General features: G+C 41.3%; 1 protein-coding gene across 1 annotated transcript in view; it reads left to right on the forward strand.

Annotated features, from left to right (window-relative positions):
* usp43a (ubiquitin specific peptidase 43a) overlaps positions 1–21,370 on the forward strand; it is a 188,985-nt gene that overhangs the window by 67,035 nt on the left and 100,580 nt on the right. The gene's annotated exons all lie outside the window — the stretch shown is intronic.

The raw sequence follows: 21,370 nt of genomic DNA on the forward strand, positions 1-21,370 counted from the left end.
GTATTTTATTGCATTTTAAGACGTATTCATAAACATATTTTTGTACACTTTTTAACTATTGTGAGAGAATGTTTGTTACCAGCTGGCCACCATATCGTTTCCAGGTGGGAAACTCAGGACCACCAATTGGTCCGGTGTGGCGCAGTGCATTCTGGTAGTTGTAGGTTTTCTAGCTCTTGACCAAGACCAAACGCCACAGCCCTTTTCTCTGTTTTCTCTGGTCATATCGCACCAATGTCAAAAGTATTTGCATCTCTCTGCATTGACAGCTTAGCTTTATGAAAAGACCACCTTTCCAGCAGTGACATACTTATTCAATCTTTTACAGCCCCTAAAGTGGTCAGTTGACGTAAGACAGTGTGTGTCATTGCCCTGTGCTTAAATGTTAAAGGCATGCAAATGGATTGTATCAGTGTTTCCTGCACATAAAGCTTCAGTACTAATTCTATGTAGTATAGTGTAGTACAGTACAGTACACGGTCAAGTGTTTCACATCTGTAGAAATTCATGAATATCTTCATTATAAAAAACTGCCAGAAATTCCACATAATAGTCTTAAAATTATTGGATTCAATAATAAAATAACCATACAAAAATGCTAACAATAGCTGACCTAACACAACTGATACACTCATACACACACACACACACACGCACACACACACACACACACACACACACACAGTAATTACTTCTTTGAATCACACCTCCTCCTTAAGTAGAAGTCTGAGTCTTGAGTGCAGTAGCAGCTTATTTTTACAGCTGTTTTGTCCCGGTGTGTCCATGAGTCATTACCGGTTGTAATGTCCCAGCTAACAAGCTTATCATGTAACTGCAAACCTCAAAATGCGGGACTGTGGGATTCACCTGAGGGGGTTTGAGTAAGATGTGTATAAATATAGAGAGAGGAAGAGGGAAAAAAAGAAGCAGATGTGATTTTTCACTGCAGGGTACCTGCCTCTTTCAGCGTGGCTGTGTGGTTAAGTGTTGCTGGATGTGGTGGTTTTGAGAACAGATATGACAGACAGAACATGCATTTCTCATTTCTGTCATGACATTGCCAGTAGCGATTCCAGTCCTTGTCAGTAACTTAATGTGAATGCATGTACAGTTTTGTAAAGGGCTGTAACTCATAGTTATTTTCATTGCTTCTTAACCTGCCCATTCTTTTATAATTTGTCAATTAACAGCTTTTAACGTGTCTGAAAATAGTCAGAAATGAATCGCAATTACTTTGACACCAAGAGGATGTCTTTAAATTGCACATTTGTGGGCTGATGTGCACCATTGCTTCATGTTCTAAATAGGGCTAAGAGCATTTGTGTTATGGAAGAAAACATTCATGCTTTTGGTCCTATCTAGAACATGGGGTAGCAGAGCACTTCAGCCTCTTGTGGCCAGAATGAGTATTACAAAAAAACACTCAGAAAAATGATTCTGACAAAAAAATATAAATAAATAAAGAAATCACCTGACAAATAAATGAATAACAAAACATCAGTCATCCTGGACATCCTAAACTTTTTTTCCCCCACCAGTTTCACAGATATTTTATCCTGGCAACCTTTTTTTTCACCTGTTTGTAAGTAATACATACAGGGTTAGAGAAAACAATTAAGATCAGACTTAGACAATAACCAGATTTTTTTTCTCACTTGATTCTCAGGGCTTCTATAACAACCTGCCCTGGGATAGCAGACAAAAATGTAGGCGTTGCTATTTCTGGCACATTACAAAGTACATAGTAATTTATGCTTCTTGTAACTTAAAAACTTAGAGGCACTCAACAAGCTCACCTGGTCTTTATGTCCTCATTTACCATTTTGTGTTCCATCTCTTACAGTTTCAATCTGCTGTCCTCTTCATATGGTAGAAATAAAATCAAAATGTGTAATCAAACACTTGTATTACTTATTCCCAGTTTCTCACTCCAAGACCTTAATGAAGCGCTGGCTACTCTGCTCTGAAACACATCACACACACACACAAGTTCTGCTCTAATTGAAACCAGTGAGTGCTGATTTGTCTCCAAACTCTGAGGCAACCCTAGTGACTCATTCTCATTTAATAAATAATAGACAAAGATACCCGGATGGTTTGCAGTTTGTTTTCTTCTCTGGGTTTCATCAGGCCATCTTCAGTGTAAATAAGCTTCATATCCATTTGTATTCTCATCACATTATTCTGTCTCAGTCTGAGCTGGTTTCAGTCTGCTGAGTCGGGAGACCTAGTCCTTCATATGCTCTCCTTCTTCACTCTCCTCCTCCTCTTTACTTCATGTAATCACTTGGGAACCAGAGTCACTTTGGCTCTAAATGCACGCTCACAAAAGAGCAATCACTCCCTCTCAATTGCGCGGCGTCTTATTTTTGTTTCTTTGTTTCTGGCTTTCGTCTGTCTCCGTCTCTATCTGTGTCTCTCCCTGGCCTTTCCATTCTCTCTCTGTCTCTATCACTTGGTTGATCTCTCTTTCTTCCCTCGTCTTCCTTCCTGATTCTTTTTATATCTCACAGAGATGCTCCTCAGAGGGATTCAGTGGAGTTGTCTGATCTGAATAAATGTTTGCGATTAGAGCCGGGGCTGTCTTGTGGTTTGGGCTGCTGATGTGGGAGTCGTTGCTCAAGTCACTCCGTTGTACCGCGACGTTTAAATGAGTCTTTGTCAAAGCCTCCACCCCTCCCCTCCTCCTCTGTCTGTCGCTCTCAGTTTGTGGCATCTATTTTTAATGGCCTGGGAGACGTGCGGAAAGCCCCAGCCTCTATCTCCGTCTTGACAAACAAGATAGTTGAGGATGGTTGTTTCTTCTTCTTTCTTTTTCTTTTTTATCACAGTGGCTTTTATTTGGATGCAGATTGGATGTGAAAACGTTTGGGATATTACACAGTTAGTATAATCAATGTTGTCAGTTACAAACTCCAGTTTCTATGATTTCAAGGCTTATAGAGCTATTGAAACAAAGTAAACTAAAAAGTACATGCAAGCGAACAAATCACATTGTTTGTCTCCGTCCCCGAAAAGTTGAACTGAGAGCCATAAACAATTAATGTTTCACAAAGCCAAACCTTTTAAGAGCCACTTGTGCAACAAAGCAAAGTGATATCTGTCCGGTAGGAGATGTTCCCTCCACCAATCATATATTTTTATGCCAGATCCTTTGAAGACTCAGCGCTTCATAAGAGTGCAAACTTTCTCTCATCTTCAAAGATGCTCCGCAGGGGCTCCACTTTTCACCCAGGTTGGGATGTGCTCACGTTGACCTCTCTCAGGCATCCGTCTGGTCGTTCCACGCTGCACAGCTGAGTGGCTGCTGAAAATATGGCCAGACGTTGACCTTCCTTACTTTGATTTTGACGCTTTCACCACCCACAGTGCTTTCTCCGAGCCCAGCCTCACACACCACTCTCCCTCCTGCTGATACCACCCAGCTCCCTCCAGTAGCACACTTTGATGTGGGTGCTTGCCAGTTAGTGCAGGGCATTATGAAATCTAAGTAGCTCTTTGATCTCTTTGTTTTCCCTTTTTGTTTTGCAAAAACAAAAGTCATCTCTCAGTTATACAGTAGTAGTAGTGGTAGTAGTAGTACAGTTGGACACATCAGCAAGTTCATACTTGAACCACTGGAGCCTTAAATGACTGTGATCTGAACTGATATTATTATTCTATTAGCCAGTCAACAGAAAATGAAATGAGCACCTGTTTAGAGAATCAGATTATTAAGTCAGCTTAATACAATATGTCTCACAAAACACTTAATACAATATTCAGAGCATTAATATAGCAGCAGCTGCTATTTGTGAGACATCCTGAGCAGAGAATGAAATCATGTAGGCAATAAAGTGATATTATATTGATATCTTGTTATGAGACTAGATGTCGTCTTAGATTTCGAATATCCTAATACTGTAAGTGTTGTCTTTTCCTGACTTTAAAGGCTGCATTTCATCTAGGTTCGAACCCCATGTCCAAACTTCTATGGGAACTCCCTCTGTGTGGAGTTTGCATGTTCTCCCTGTGTCTGCGTGGTACTCCAGCTTCCTCCCACAATCCAAACACATGCAGGTTAATTTGTGACTCTTAATTGTCCGTAGAGGTGAATGTGAGCGTGAATGGTTGTCTGTCTCTATGTGTCAGCCCTGTGATAGTCTGGCGACCTGTCCAGGGTGTACCCTGCCTCTCACCCAATGTCAGCTGGGATAGGCTCCAGCCCCCCCGCGACCCGTAACAGGATAAGCGGTCACAGAAAATGAATTACAGTAAAGTGATGTAATTTTCTGACCTTACCAGAATATTGAGGCAGTTCTATTATTTGCTTTTACCCACTTATGCATTATGTCCACATTACTAATGATTATTTATCAAAAATCTCACTGTATAAATATTTTGTGAAAGCATCAGTAGCTAACAGTACAAAATTGTTGCCGTATCAATATTGAAACATTTGGTCAAAAATATTGTGAAGTTGGATTTTCTCCATATTAGCCAGTCCTAAACTCATGCTTCCTCTCAGAGTGTTGTAATCCAAGCTTCTCTGTTCTTTGTTGTGGTAGATGGTCCGGCTGCACATGCATGTTAGTGTCCCTGTGAGTATATCCCACTGGATATATATATCTGCATTCATTTGCAGTCACCGCTGATAACACCATCCTGACCCACAGTGCCGGGATGGCATTGTTGCACCCATCCTCTGATTCCTCCCACAAGTTAACACTATAAGCTCTGTCAGCACTGTTGCCATTGCATTGAGTTAGCATTGTTAGCTGCTAGCTGCTAGCTCAGCCAACTCAATTTTGAGAATTGTGTGCTGAGTCATTTTTCAACATTTTTCTTGGTTTGAGCTTCTCAGATGTTTCAGTGTTATAGCTTATTCTTCTTCTTAATACTCTTTCTGGTATTTTATAGATCAAACAATCCATTATGGTGTATAAATTCCATAATGGGCAGATTAAAGGATGATAAATATAGTCATTAGTTGCAGCACTATCGTGACTTTTTCTCACAAGTGTTAGAAAACCAGTTAATATCCCATACACTCCAGAAATCCTAGATTTTCTTCTTCACAATGTCTCTGTCTCACACATTTACATTTGTTACCCTGCTCCCTGAGTTAATGTACAGTTCATTATGTGGTGTCATGTGGTCTTGTCATCTGTTGATGCAACTTGATGCAAAGTTGTTGTCATGTAAGAATGACACAGTTCACGTGCTGTCCAGTCCCCGTGGTCAGTCCAGTCCAGATGTGATGATACAGTACAAGCTCATCATTACTGGGTTTGCTCTCCACTCCCCACTGTGAGCATCCTGCTGTAACCTTACAATGCAAATATGAAAGGATAACAATAGAAGAAGCACATATTTATAGAGCTTATACTGTATATAACAAGCACTACTTTCACTAAAGGAACATATAATATATTGTGGGGAAAAGAAGTGCGACTTAAGCTTGAGCAAAGAGTTTAAATGAAATGATTAAGCAAAGTTGCATCAGTGTGTTTGTGGATGTCAGATTTTGTTTCAGCAGTTCAGTATTGTCTTCACTATGTATATACAGTGTATGTAAAGTGTGTGCATGCGTGATTCATAGTTTGTTTGTCGCAGTCCTGTTCAGTTTCTGTTCCCTAGCACCTTTTCATTGCTTAAAGATAAAGAAAATGTTTTCATATGAGCCAAATTAGCTCTTTAGAGCTGCTGCACACCGGCAGACCTACCAGCTTGCCAAACAAAAAAAAAAGCCCAGGCACAACCTCCCATCTTCCCACTCTCTCTGCCACTCTCTCTCTCTCTCTCTCTCTCTCCCCTTCTCCAGAGGTTTGAGTCTGTGTCTAAGTGTGTCTAAGTGTGTTTGTGTGTATATGTGTGTGTTTGTGTGTGTTTCCTCGTGAATATGAATTGTCTGAATCATATTAGCCTCTGGAACTGGCTCTATACAAGAGTTTATATTCTCAAACTTTTCCTGTCTGGGACTTAAACTGTGTGTGTTAAAGTTCAGGCTTCCAGATTCTTGGCTCATTAAAGCACACTAGTACTTTTCCACTAGTGGCGACCCACTAGAAAATCACCTGTGACACCCAGTCCTGTGTGTGTATATATGCCGCACTGCAAACACACACACACACACACACACATACACACACACATTGCACACAGCACTGGCTGGCTGGAGCAGATACCATGGAGGAGTCGCTTGTTGGGAGAATTGGTTCCACCTCACGTATATGCACTGTGTCCTGCAGCTTCACCCTGAACGTAAGAAATACTGTGTGTGTGTGTGTGTGTGTGTGTGTGAGTGTGAGAGAGAGAGAGAGAGAGAGAGAGACAGAGAGAGCAGCAAAGTGGGAGATGGAGACAGGAGAGTGTACAGGAACTACAAAGTTATTTGTCATTCATAGCAGTGGCTTCCGTAAAAGTTAAAGGCGCTGTAAGTAAGAATGTGGCCCAAACGGTTACTGCACTCAAATTCAAAATACTGCCGCGAGTCTTGTGGCCCCCCCCCCCCCCCCACAGATTCAAGGTTGCTGTACAGAGAGAGACTGATTTGTTTGCCCACGGGCGGCTGCTGTGGCAGGGCCGCGTCGCCGCGTCCTTGATCTTTGGTTTTCCAGCGGACCGTTTGAGCAAGTCCGGCTTCTCTGCTGCTAACGCTGCTGCCAGGAAACAGCTGAGGAGGAGCCGGCTGCTAATGCTATGTAGCAGGACACTGCTAATGCTGCTTGCCGTGCTGCTGTAGCTCAGTCGTAACTGTAAATGATGCTGAGACTCTACTGACTGCGTGACTGGTAGACGGCGGTGGGTGGCACAACAGGCCAAAACACAAATTCAAAACATAAACATGACTTGCAGACTGCAAAAAAATTTTTTAGATGCAAATATTCTGGCTGTACTATTGTTGTCAGTGAGATCAGTATGTTATATGAACATTATTCCTTAGTCTCTGTGACATATTAGGAGGATTTTACGACTATTTGCTTTAGATTTCTTACATATAGCTCCTTTAAAGAAGCTTGTGCCCCAAAAGGTTACCAGTTTGAAAAAGTGAAAAAAGTTAACCTAACCTAACACTGCTTAAACGTGTTAGTCTGTCTACAGTACTGTAACTGCAGTGTTGGGTTATTGAAGACATTTTTCCTGTACGGGAATGTAGAAACTATTCACAGTGGAAAACAACTTAACTCAATTTTAAAGCCTGATACACTTACAAAGTGTTGTTGAAGGAGATCCAAAATGATGAGTGACAGTGAGTCTGCTCACAGCGCTCTATGCAGCATGCTGACATCATTATTGATTTTGAGGGCTGCTGTTTATTTATTTGTGGGTTTTCTGTTCACTCGCTTTGAACACTGTGCGGTATGAGATAGTTCCAGTGTTATAACTCGGCGCAGTGGGATGACTGCTGGCAGACCAAGCAAACAAAGGATCGGAAATGGATCTGGCTATAGACAGCCAATACCTAATCCTGTCCTGATACTGTGGATTAGACAGAGACATCCCTACCTACACATACATATTTGTGTGTATGTGTACATATATATTTATATTAGAGCTGTCAGTGTTGACACATGTGACTGTCAGCGTTAATGTGTTAAAGGGCCAGTGTGTAATATTTGTCAAATCTGAATCTGAATATTCTACCCATTAATATGTTTATACAAGTGTATAATCGCTATAAAATAAAATTCGTTTGGTTTTCGTAGCCTTATAATTATGATTTTATATATATATATATACTGAGCGGACAATCCAGCCAGCCAGAGAACATGAGAGCGTGTATAAATGAACCAACGAAGACAGCGGGAGGAAGGAAGGAAGAAGGAGGAGGAAACAGCAGAGAGTGTTAGTAGTTCGTCGATAGAGAGTAGTGAAAAGTTTTTTTAGTTATAAAGTTTGCAAATGGACCACACTTATCACGCAACAGGAGAGAATGAACCCGAACCGTCATCTGCGAGGAAAAGAAGACGCAACTCCTTGTGATGCACTCTCTGCGGAACTTTTCCTCCTGATGATATATCTCCCCAACGATGGTAGCAGTAGCACCGAATCCCATTCTGTGCAGCAAAATGGGAGCTGAGGATTCAGCCTCTCTTCTCGCCCGCTCAGCATCTAAGTTCCTCATCTGTGTACTCCGGCTCAAACAGGTATGGCTCTGGATCTGTGTCCGCTACAAGAAACTCTTCAAAATCATGTTCAAAGTCGTCCACTGCAGCTACTATAGTCCGGAGATATCACTAGGCTAAATAAACAGCTGAGCTCTGTTTACAGGCCACGCTGTCAGTCAGTGTGCGGGCTGGAGATTAGTGGAGCAGAGAGGGGAGGGGGTGCCTGCTAGATATTGTAAACGAGTATGTGTGTATGAAGTGTGTGTGTTATGCCAGAAGAGTCAGAGTTTGGGACGGAGTCTTTTACCCCCTGGAGTGTTACCGGAGTTTTTGGAGTGCTCAAATAAACTGGCCTTTTTCCCGAACGCTCCTCTGGTCTCCTGCTCGTGAGGGATTCATTACAATATCGTAATATGGTTTAGATTTCTAAATAAACATTCACCTCGTCGCTAGATATACCTATTCCTGAAAAACTCTTGTCTGCGCAAGGCTTTTTGTCCCTACGAGGCCACCGTCATTTATCTGACGGGAGGGGTGAGCGAGTGAGCCCTGCAATCTAGAATTTGACCACTGATGTCACTGTTTTCAACCCATTTTACACACTGGCCCTTTAATCGCAATGTGATTAAGGCCCGAGAATAGCGTGTTAATTTTCACATACAGCTATGTCATCCTTTATTCTAACTTAACTTATTTATAGTCAAGTTGCCACCACCACAATGAAGAAAATAACAACTTCCCTGAGCTTTAGAGTGTCTAATGTTATATTGAAAACATCTACATGGCTCAGTTAGTGAGTCAGAATGTAGTATGATCTTGTGATAGTGCCTTAGAGATTATATCCTTCTCTGTTATTGTTGTTTCATACATGGGGTGCAATTAGGGCTGGGCGGTATTCACAGTGACAGTAACTTAACGCAGTAAGCATGAGCTGCGGTACTGCTTATGTGGTTACCGTCATACCACAGTACTCCAGTTATGGTGGCCGACCGGCGTGCCTGCCTCACGCACCTCCCTCGCTACGTGATGGAGGTGGCCTGGCCGACCGCCCCAAACCCAGGCCCGCGGGAGAAAGGGGCCCGGGAGCCACCGACCCTCCCTCTTCCCTCTAACGTTTATACGTACTCTATAACGTTTTATACACAATAATAGATGGATTAGCAACCGTTTTACTTCTGATGATAAAAAGTTTCCATCCTAGACTTGTATGGCTTTTTAAATTGTCTTATTTAAGGTGTAAAAAAAAGAGAGAAGACCATACAGCAATATCATACAGTCACCACATCCCCCCAAAATAATGCCGTGATATTGATTTTAGGCCATACCGCCCAGCCCTAGATGCAATAGAATACATGTACAAACTTCTATGGGAAAATGCCCAACTCACCAATGGTGTAAATTACACAAAAATGACAATAACCAGCATAAACCACCATGTTTTAAACAGACACATTATAAACACTAACAAAAAGTGACATTTGCATTTTGGAACATGAAACAGCAAACTTAATTGTTAACGACAAACTAATCAGTCCAGCACAAGGCATGATGGGAAAAGTAGGTGTTGCTACAGTGATAATATGAGATAAACTCCCACTAGCTGCTAGGCTAATTTATACAATGTAAAATGCCACAGTATTTTGCTAATAATGTTAGCTTGTTGTATAATTGGGGAAATTGTGTCCAGCAGAAGACAAGTGCTTCGTCTGTGAATCTCTTGAGTTGTCTTTGAAGTGTCTCTATTAAGCCATGTTTGATGTGTATTTGGAATCAGTCAAACTTTACAGCACTTCACAGAAACACCACTACCGACTAGTGTTTTGGAGGTGTAACTGCAGAGCAACACCAACACACTACCGCACAAGTATATTATCTATTAAGGGAACGTCCTCAGGTTTACATGTTCTAATCAGTCTTACGTCTTACCGTCGTAGGGAACAATAGTTTCTTGCATACAGGACCTGTGTGAATCAGAGACAGTAATTAAACTGGAACTGCTGAAAAGTGCAAATGCTGTCACATCAACCCAGGATCATTGAAAGTCAGTCAGTAATCAGTATTATATCAGAGTTCTTGCTTTCATCCATCCATCAATTTTCTTTTTCTTTTCTTAAAGATATTTTTTGGGGCTTTTTAGCCTTTAATGGATAGGACAGACAAGCGTGAAGGGGAACAGAGAGAGGGAGTGACATGCAGCAAAGGGCCACAGGCCAGAGTCGAACCCGGGCCACTGCGGCAACAGCCTTGTACATGGGGCGCCTGCTCTGCCACTAAGCCACCGACGCTCCATCCATCAATTTGCTAACCGCTTATCCTCTTGAGGGTCGCGGGGGGGCTGGAGCCTATCCCAGCTGACACTGGGCGAGAGGCGGGGTACACCCTGGACAGGTCGCCAGACTATCGCAGGGCATGTTATCCTTTCAAAAAAGATAAAGTAAATAACAACAAAAACAGTTGTCAGAAGTTGTCTCCTACCTCTAAGTCATGGTTTTAAGTCCACACAGATGCAGCACTGATTTGAAAGAAAGAAATCTAAAAGTCAAGATCAAGTGAATTTCTTTACATTTATTTGATTCCAAATTGAGACACTGGTAAGAACTGCTTCACGATGTAAATATGGACTTCAAAACTGTTTTGAAATGCAAAGTAATGGAATTTTAACCGGGGTTAAAAGACTATAGACTGATTAATCGTGATTAACTATTGAAATTTGGTCATGTATCGTGATTTTTTTTTAAAAAATCATTGTTTCACAGTGAATCTGCTTATTACTCTTTTTTTTCAAGTTTGTTGTGACCAGAAAGAAGGAAACTCACGTGTTTATGAAGGTGACATTGAGAACAGGCCATTGCAATATTGTCTAAAAGGGAGACTTAATACTAAAAGAACGTAAAGGTGGGAGAAAAGGTGAGTTTGTATGAGATTTAACATGAGTGTGTGTGTGTGTGCGTGTCTCAACAGCCCCTTCAGCTGAGTTAATTTCCCCTGACAGGGGGTCTCTACTTACTGATAGGGAGAGATGAGTGCCCTCCAATCCACAGTCACTGACACATGACTGACTTACTGACTGACAGGCGGACAGAAGAAAATTAACTCTCTGAACTCTCTCTCTCTGTCAGTCCCAGGAGCAGCTCTGACCTATAGAGAGCTATAACCTAAAATGCAGCTTTAAGTATTTTCTGTGATTGTGTTTAGGTGATGTGCCTCCTCCCAGCCAGCACACGTGTATTTTACACAGCTGTAGAATCAAATAAGTCAAGTGTATTACAGTATGTTTAGATGCTTGTTTAGATATTAACTGTAGAATCTGAGCTGCTATGGCTTCTTAATTTCTGTCTTTATTTTGTCAGGTTATGACATGTCAAACAGATGGAACAGAGCCATCACTAGTATTAGCACACCTGTGGTTATTTTTACTGCTATAAGCTACAAAGTGTACTGTGGAACAAGGTGTATTGTATAATTTAGAGCACTAACAAAGTTAAAGGAATGTTAGTGTCGTTTGGAAGGAAAAAAGCTCATTTAATTCTCTTTAAAAATGAAAGTGATTTTCATTCATATGGTGGGGTGCAGGCCACATTTCACTCAGCTTTTTGATAATTGATCGAAACTTGCGGAAAATGACTCTGGGTGTTATGATGTTTACTTGTGCACATAATGCAGGACAAACCTGAGGCTGAGTCATGGATGTGCATTGATGTTTTGCCCGTAACAAACCAGCCAGGTGCTATAAATATGTATTCTGCACACAACACTTGTTCATTCATCATTCACAGTAGGCCTGGGGGGATTTGGAAAGTTAGAAATATATATATGTTTACACACATTTTTTTGACTTAGAAAGCTTCAGTGCATCTGGTGCAGTTGTTTACTGTGTGTTATGTTTTGACCTGGCTGTAAAACGTGTTTCTCCCTGTACGATCAAATCTCAGTGGTATGAGGAGGTGCTTTTTGGCACTAGCAGGAGAAACTAGATTAAAGTGTCATGATATTCTCGACCTTTGTTTTTTCAAGAAAGAATTGTGGGCAGTAATATTTACTGCAGGTGAATCTAACTGGCATCTACTTTAAGTCTCCAATAGTAGTTGACTAGCAAGAAATGATTTGAAACTCTCAACCTTAATGAAAGGAGAAGTTTTGTTAAAGCAGCCTCAGTTTCTTTTGTACTATATTTTTTGTATTTCTATTTCTTCCAAGTGTAAATACCAGCAGCAAACTCTGTTCAGTTGTTTCTGGGTCTGCGTGTTCACCCGAGCCCAGGCCTCCATCCATCACTGTCAGCGGCGCTGTCGGCTGACACTGTTTACACCTTAAATAAGGTCAAGACTGCAGTGACTAAACAATCAGGTTTCTTTGACAAGAACATTTAAGTTTGGTTGCTGTGGGACCAAAGCTGTGCGCAGAATGATTTTTGATGGAAACAGAACTTTTGCCAAAAAAAAAAAAAAACAGGGACAGATGGAATTACAGCTGTTACCGAACTGGAGTCCTTAAACTGTGAATTTATGAGACCAAAAGGTGCAGCTAAATCTCTTGTCACATCTGTGTTTGTTTATGTGTGAAAACTCTTTGCATATTATATAGCTTTTTGTGTTTGATTGACTGGACCGTGAGTCATTCTCCAAGTACAAAAACAGTCCTTCACTTCATCAAATCTCACGTCCTCAAGTTTACACATCTTTTTGCACTTGCTGTTAAAGGGGGCCTATTATGCTTCCCATCTTTTGTATCTCATATATAGAGTTACAGTAAAGCATGTTTATATTAAAGGTGGCTAAAGTTTTAAATAATGACGTAAGTACAGTGTGTATGTAAAATGACTCCCTGTAAGCAAAAACCTCAGGCTTCCAACCATTCTGAACACTCTGTTTTCCACAGTTGTACCCTAGCTACAGTGTGATGTCATAGTGTGCCGGATTTCTTTACATGGTCGTCTGCTTGTTGCATGCTACTGCAAGTGTTTAGATTACCTAGCCTACACGGCTACATGAAGCTACATGCTAACATCAGGGAAACTGAAAATCTTGGTTGCCAATTTTGTACATTTTTCCACAATTTTGGATCATATTCCTGCTCAAACATGTCCGCTTGTGTTTAGAGGTCCTGGTGGAGTGTCAAGAAGATGATCAAACTTGACTTTCTAGAGCAGGGGTGTCAAACTCATTTTATATCACAGGCCACATACAGTCCGATTTGATCGCAGGTGGGCCAGATCAGTAAAACCATTGCATATCCTATAAATAATAAACACCTCCAAATGTTTCCCTTTTAAAAAAGTCAAAAACGCTAATCCATTTACAAAACAGATCACAAACAGCCTGTGAATTTTTAACAATATTTCTCAGTTTTTTACTACTACTGTTTACTACTTACTATTGTTCCATGTGCATTTTTTTGCGGTTCTGGCCCCTTGGCCATACTGTATGTTAGACCCCTAATCTAGAGGAAGTAAAAGTCGTCACAAGGTTTCTGTAGGTGAACCTGCAGAAGGATCAGTTACGGTGAGATTTGACAGTAGAAAGTGCCACTATTCTCTGTTACAGTCATTCCCCAGCTGCAAGTACACTGCTAACACACTTAAAGCTACATGCTAACATCAGGGAAATATGTACACTTGGTTGCTGATGTTGTTAACTTCTCCCCAATTTCGTATCAGATTCCTGCTGAAACGTCCAGTTGTGTTTAGAAGCTTTTTCAAAACACAGTAGAAATTGCTGCCATTCTCCATAATAGTGATTCCCCTGGCTGCAATTATGGTGCAAAAATGCTGAGATACAGAAGAATCAGAAAAGCTGACCAATATGAGCAACCTTTGTTTTTTGTGGATGGGGGCTTACAGAGACAGGCACTAACACAAAGTGGCTCCCTCAGAGGATGAATACAGGTGTTCCAGGAAAATAAATTGTTCTTGTAGAAACCCTAAACATAAGTCCATCCATCCGTTTTCATCTGCTTATTCGGGGCCTAGTCACAGGGGCAGCAGGCCAAGCAAAGTACCCCAGACGTCTCTCTCCCCAGCACCTCCTTCCAGCTCCTCCTGGGGGACCCCGAGGCGTTCCCAGGCCAGATGAGATATGTAATCCCCCCCAGCGTGTTCTGGGTCTACCCCGGGGCCTCCTACTGGTGGGACATGCCCAGAACACCTCCAACTGAAGGCACCAATGAGACATTCTGATCAGATACCTGGACCACCTCAGCTGACCCCTTTTGACGTGAAGGAGCAGCGGCTCTACTCCGAGCTCCCTCCAGGTGCTCCTTAACATATCTCTAAGGCTTAGCCCAGTCACCCCACAGAGGGAACTCATTTCCGTTGCTTGTACCTGCGATCTTGTTCTCTCGGTCACTACCCAGAGCTCATGACCATAGGTGAGGGTTGGGACAAGTAAATCAGAAGCTTTGCCTTCTGGTTTAGCTCCCTCTTCACCACGATGGTCCAGCACAGTGCCCGCATCTCTGCAGAAGCTGCACCAAACTGCCAATCCATCTCACGCTCCATTCTACCCTCACTCGTGAGCAAGACCCCGAGATACTTCAACTCCCTCGCTTGAGGTAGTAACTCACTCCCAACCTAGTTTCCTGCAGAGAACCATGGCCTCAGATTTGGAGGTGCTGACTCATCCCGACCGCTTCATACTCAGCTGCAAACTATTTTGCAAACTACAAGTATGAACATGAAAATGAGCATCATAGGTGCTATTTAATTTATTAACCAGTGTTGGTTAGTAATAACAAAATTAGGGATGTCCCGATTCGATATTCGGATCGGTATCGGCTGCCGATATTAGCAAAAAACGTGCATCGGATCGGACTGCATGGAAAAATGCCAATCCAAGAACTCAGATCCAGTTTTTCCGGCCAGCCCACCGCTCCGCGATTCAAGCAGTCCATTCCAGTGATCTGCTCCAGCACTTACTATCAATCCACCAGGCCAGGATGCAGACACACATGAATGGTAGGAAGAGTAGCGGTCAATTTAGTTAACTGACTATTTGTTTTCTGCTCTGGTTTTTTGAGAGTGATATTTTTATTTGGTTTACACTCTTACTGTTTAAGTAAAGAGCACTGATGGCATTGTTTTGGGCACAATTAGTGAAATTGGAACCATGGATGGACTATTGCTTGTTTAAATAGTTGTACAATATTGTGTGTGGTTTTTTTGTCCCCTGTTGGTCGCAGGAAACAGCAGCACCAGGCTTACATTGACACTACTAAAATAACTGAAAAGGAAAGGCTGCATTGTTTGTTAAATGTCAACAATGTCTCGTGGTGTTAATCTATTTATTAGGGGGGCAAAGCACAAGTGTGTGGAGTCTTGTTGCTATTTTAATTTCAATGTTAATTTCAATTTCAAAGCAGCCAAAGCAAACCAGCGATATTTTTTATTTAATGTTAATGTTCAAGTTTAAAGTTTGTTTATTTAACCCTGTTAACAATAAACGGGTCAGTTTCTCATACTAACTGTTGCGGATCATTCTAAGTAACCCAATCAAGTAGTTGTTCTTGTTAGAGTCATATCGCTTGATCAAACCTTTTCTAACACGACTGACAACAAAATAAGTGAACATGTATAATACGCGCTTGGATCGGATCGGTATCGGCCAAAACTCAAGGCTGTAATATCGGTATCGGATCGGAAGTGAAAAAGCTGGATTGGGACATCCCTAAACAAAATAGAATAACCAATACAAAAATCCACCGTACTCTCAGCTACAAATAATATACTACTAATAGGTCGATGCACATTTTTGTCAGTTGTCAAAGAAACTATTTCTCGCAAACATCAGCTCATCCCTGACACAAAAACTGATGGATCACAGCTTTTATATGGCGCGTGTCATATACCAACATCCCGGTCTATTTTGTGCTGCACATTCACATCACCTACATCATTCCCTGCATTGTGCTGCAAAGCTTCTCAATTTAGAATAACAGTGTGAAAAATTCTGGAATCGTGCAACGTGATACTGCATAATATTTAGAGATGCTGCCGGTGGAGTGTTATTTATTTAGCTCAGAGCAGATCGGAGGGTATGCTGAGCAGCTCAACTTTCTTTATGATAAATAAGAGCAGCTGCTGCTGTGTTGTGCATGTGTTTGTGTGTGTGTGTGTGTGTGTGTGTGTGTGGTTGGGGGGGGTGGGGGGTGCAGCTCCAGGTAACTGGTCCAGAACAAAGGATGGAGGTCTCTTGGTTTGGCACTTGAACATTGTACACACATTACAACCCCTTGCTCTCTGTCTATTACACACACACACACACACACACACACACACACACACACACACACACAGACATTAGCAGCAATACTTATCTCGTATTCTTCACCAAACTGCAAACACTGTCAACCTCAGCACAAGCTTTTAAGTGATGCTGTGGGGTTTTTTGGTGCATGCGAATGTTCTTGCACGCACATATGTGAGTTTCAGTGTAAGTAAGTGCAGAGTTTAAGGTGTGCAAATGTTGTGTGTGTATGTGAGCGAATACAGCCTGTCAGTCCGCTTTACAGAGTACAAACTGGCATCATTAGCGAGCCCTCGACTGGCTGCCACGGCACGCTGGTTACAACACTGACAGTGAGGAAATGTGGAGTTTGAGAAGTGTTCTATTATTTCCAGCATATTTGTACATTTGACAAGTTTGTATCTCCACAAACTTGGATACAGCCCAGCTGGCAGAAATTATAGTGAGACACCGGGAGATGAAACGAGCATCTGGCAGCGTGCACGCAGGAAATATGAACACATGCTAGACGCTGTCAGTGTTAAGAGAGCATTATGCAGCAAAATTGCATTAATTTTCCTTCAAGAATCAAATGCAAACAGTGGCAGAAATAAATATCAACACAGGTATCAAGAAACTGCTTTAAAGTTTTGGGTGCAATCCAGAAGTCACATTTAAAACACTCAGCAACTTTTTCAAACTACTTTTATATAACTACACTTAACTACTAAGGAATGACCACAGTTAATGCTGCATCAGTAGTTTCAAGCCGGTTGAAAGCTTATTATCCTATACATAATAATAGGTTTCTCTCTGATGGAGACAAATGGGTAACTCAGCTATGTTTGTCAAGTTCCCTCAGGGAAATTGTTTGAGTGGAGAATGTAATGGTTTGAATCAGTGCTTTAAAATTGGCTAAAACTTCAAAATGAGTACACGGAAGGCAACACAGCCACTGAATTGCATTACGTGATCTCACGTGAATAAAAGGATTATGTTCGAACACTATGAGGGGATTATGTGACTCGAGAACAAACTGAACATGGTGTTTTCACTTGACTGCCATATGAAAAAGGCTAGATTACAGTCAAGTTTAGGGAAGGACAGCAGGCTATTCGAGGCGAAGTATCACTCACGGTTTGTTAAGATAAAGGCAGAAGCATTACTCACTCAGGAATGTGCATAACTGGAAACTTACTGTGGATTTGTAGTCAGAGCTGAATTTTATTGTATTTGCTTAGCCCTTCCCACACTGTGCAGTTTCAGACGACTGCTTGATTCCATCACATAATCCTTTGAGGGATTCCTGGTAGTTTTTGCAGTGGAGACATATTGAGGACTTACTGAAAATATTTGAGACTGAACACACAGATGTTACTTGACTTTATGGCTTAATACCAATACACATCTTGGCCCTACCCCTAAGCCCTTACCTCTCTGTTTTGCACGGTCACTTCTAGGGGTAGGTTGTCCTGATTCTTGTTTGGATAGAGGTGCAGAGCTAAGTGTTGAAGCTGCATGGCCCTACATGTGGAGGTTTTTCAGGGGCATGCTTCAAACTGAGTGTTATGAGAAATAATCAGCAATATTTTTTAACATTTTCTTTGTTAAGAAATATTTAAAAAAATACAATAACTATCATATTATCTTAGTTTAATGTACTTTCAGTGTATTATGGTCCTTTACTTTATGACAAGCATAAGAAATCACTAGTAGTGTGCTGATGTCTCGTAGCTAACCACTAGTTAACATTACAGTGTTATTGCTGATGTGTGCATGACAGTACCACATTTCTACATGTTTTCTAGTGACATTTCCCACTGTGATGGCATATGATGCCTAAAATTTAACTGAAGTCCAGCAGCAAAACTGCTGCATTTGTTCGTTTTTTATGTACTTTCATTGCCATTAATCATTTCATGTATCTTACTCATTAAATAGCTCATGTATTGATGACATTTCTTCCTTTTTTTTAAGAAATAATGTGAATAGGTATGTCATCCAGTGATACATCAGTAACAAACATTTGCTATACAATGCTAAATAAAGATAGATAACAACAATAGTTACAGTTTTTAAATTTTAAAGTATTTTATTGTAATTTTAGAATCATAGAAAAATATCTTTGATCTTATTTGATATTTCAGGTTCTGCCTGCTGTATTTCATAGTTCATAATCAGGTTTTCTTCTTTCAGTACTTCTACCTTCCTGTACAGCAATAAAAAAAAAAGTTGCTATATTTGTTACCACTCGTCTATTACCACTGCAGAAGCACGGGTTGCTAATGTTATCCTGAAGAGAATCCATAGTAGCCTGGTAATTAAGCAGTCTTCTTTTTTATTTGATGACTTGATTGATTGATCGATTGTGTGAAACTTAAGCTGTGAATGAAGTGTGTCTGATTTTCATCTCCAATTATGTGATAGTGTCATTATTGCCTTAGTCTCATCTCATCTAGGGTCTTGAAGGGTTTTACCATTTGATAGGGCAGTGGGTCGTAAACTTTGTGTATATTGAATTTTTGTGAAATAAAGACCAGCCTGATAGCATCAACAAACCCTTATTTGCTTTCCCCACATAAATCATATTCATTCAGCTTTTTTCATTCCATATTTTTGTCCTGATCATCCACCTGCAGAGGCTCTATGCCCTCCCAGTGGAGCCCAACCCACAGTTTAAGAACCACTGTCAGACAGGAAGATTTTAATCATTATCCCTTGTAACTCTGTTCCGAGGGGAAAGGGACGCTGGAGGGGTAGAGGTAAAAATAAGAAATGGGATTAGGCCTTAATTAAATACAGATTAGAGCTGTAAAACACCTCCATAACTGACATGACAAACCCAGTAACTGGGTTTGTCATGTAACACTTACACAGTCAAGTAATAGAGCAACAAAAATGAGCTTGTTGGCCTAGGGCTGTGCTGTTTGCTACATTTATGTCTAAAAGGAATAGTTGAACATTTTGGGAGATATGCTCATTCACTTTCCTGCCAAGAACCAGATGAGAAGATCAATACCACTATTTTGTTTGTGTATAAATATTAGGGGCTGGGGTTGCCCAGTAGCTCATGTGGTTGTGTCCTTGCCGCAGCGATCCGGATTCAATTCCAACCCACGGTCTTTTGCTGCATGTCATCCCCACTTACTCCCCCTTTCACACCTAATCTGTCCTGTCAAATAAAGATAAAAAGCTAAAAGCTGTCCTCTCTCCCTGCATGCTTCAGCCCTCCCCTCATCCAGAGCAACTACTTTACCTTTTGCTGACATGTTTACTTCCGGGTTTAGTCTGTATCATAGCGTCTCGATGCAACCAGAGCACCTCAGCTGAAAAAAGGCTGCACCTCCAAAGTGCTTTCAAATGCTCCCAGCTGGGCGTTTCCTGAGGAGCACCTGGCGTTTTAGCTGGGTAAAAACGTGTTAGTGGACACTGGGCCTAAAACTCTAGTCAGCAGTCAGTTAGCTTAGCTGAGCTTAGCATAGAGACTGGAAATAGAGGGAAACAGCTAGCCTAGATCCATCCAAAGGCAACAAAATCCACCTACCAGCACCACTACAGATCACTAATTAACATCTTAAATATTGTTTGTTTAATCCATACAAATACTGTTAGAAGTTACCGCACCTGGCCAAGAAATAGCCCATGCATATTCCCCTTTAAACCGACAAATTGTAATTTTTACAAGTTTTTTCATATAAATTAAACTAGATATATAATGTGTTAGTTAGAGAGCTTTGGAGGTGCTGACAAGTGGACTTGGTTACTTTTGGACAGAGCCAGGCTAGCTGTTCCCCTGTTTCCAGTTCATTAGGCTAAGCTAAGCTAAGCTAACTGGCTCTTCTTGCTTCATATTTAACACACAGTCATAACAGTGGCATTGATCTTCTCAACTGATTTGAACTTAAGTGAACTTATTTGACAAGAAAGCAAAGAAGCATATTCCCCCAAAATTCTTTTATCAGTGTTTCCCGTAGATCATAATGAGGTCACTGAGTACTATCTGTCTTTGAAAACTGTGTTTGGCTGCAAATTTTTGCTGATAGCAGCCCATAGGTTGGGATTGTCAGTTTTTCTAGCCTCATGTCATTCTTCCACTCTGATCTGCTGCACACCCGTTGGCTCAAAGACCTTGACGGGTCCTGTCCATGTCTTTTTTCTCCATCAGCTTTGCTTTCTAGTTTTTGTCAACTCGACGGTCCTGCTGCCAACCTTCTGTTCATTTTTCATCTGTCCTCCCACTGAGCCCCGCACTTTGTTGTCTTTCTCTTCATCTCTGTCTCTTTGCTCTTCACTTTTGTTTCCTCTGCCTTTCCAACCTCTGCTGTGTCTGCTGCCCTTCGTTTTAGTCTCAAGTCATCTTTGTTCCTCTCGGCTCCACCATCTCTCCACTATCCTCTCTGCCTTTATATCCCCTCCACCTTTCATCCTTTACCTTTCCTCTCTGCTTTCTTCTCTCTCCATACTACTCCTCCTCTCCTCTCCTCTCCAGCTTAGGATACAGCCCTTTTAATTTCCTGCAATATCTCACCTGCCTAACTCTGGGCTTTCTGTGCTAAAATTCTGAGCAGCATCCCACCCCTGCTGCTTTGCTGCCCTTTTCTCAACAGCAGATCGAGTCCAGATGGCCTGATTCAGTGCTTAGTATTCACCAGTGTCCACGTGGAATATTCACATTTAACCACCATGGAGGTTTTAACTGCATGCAGCACATGAGACAGTCAATTTGTACTGCACTTTAACTCCATACTTTAGAGGAAATGTGAGGATTTGGCATGTAGGTATATATATAGATATCTGTCGATCCATCTGTCCAGCACTGTGTATAAACTCCTGTAAAGTTAAAAGAGCTGTCTTCTGATAAGCGCTGTTGTCGAATGTAGGCTTTGTGAGTGGATTGGCTGAGGTGAAAATGGACCAAAAACCGAGTGACGTGGGAAAAATTGGGGAAAAGAGGCTGTGGAGAGTGAAAATATGTACTATTTATTTCAAGAATATCAAACTGAGAGTGAATGATGAGCTGAAGTCATGTACTACAGAAATGATTAAAATTGCTCTCTCCGT

The sequence above is a fragment of the Epinephelus fuscoguttatus genome, linkage group LG3, assembly GCF_011397635.1.
Source record: "Epinephelus fuscoguttatus linkage group LG3, E.fuscoguttatus.final_Chr_v1".
Taxonomy (NCBI): domain Eukaryota; kingdom Metazoa; phylum Chordata; class Actinopteri; order Perciformes; family Serranidae; genus Epinephelus; species Epinephelus fuscoguttatus.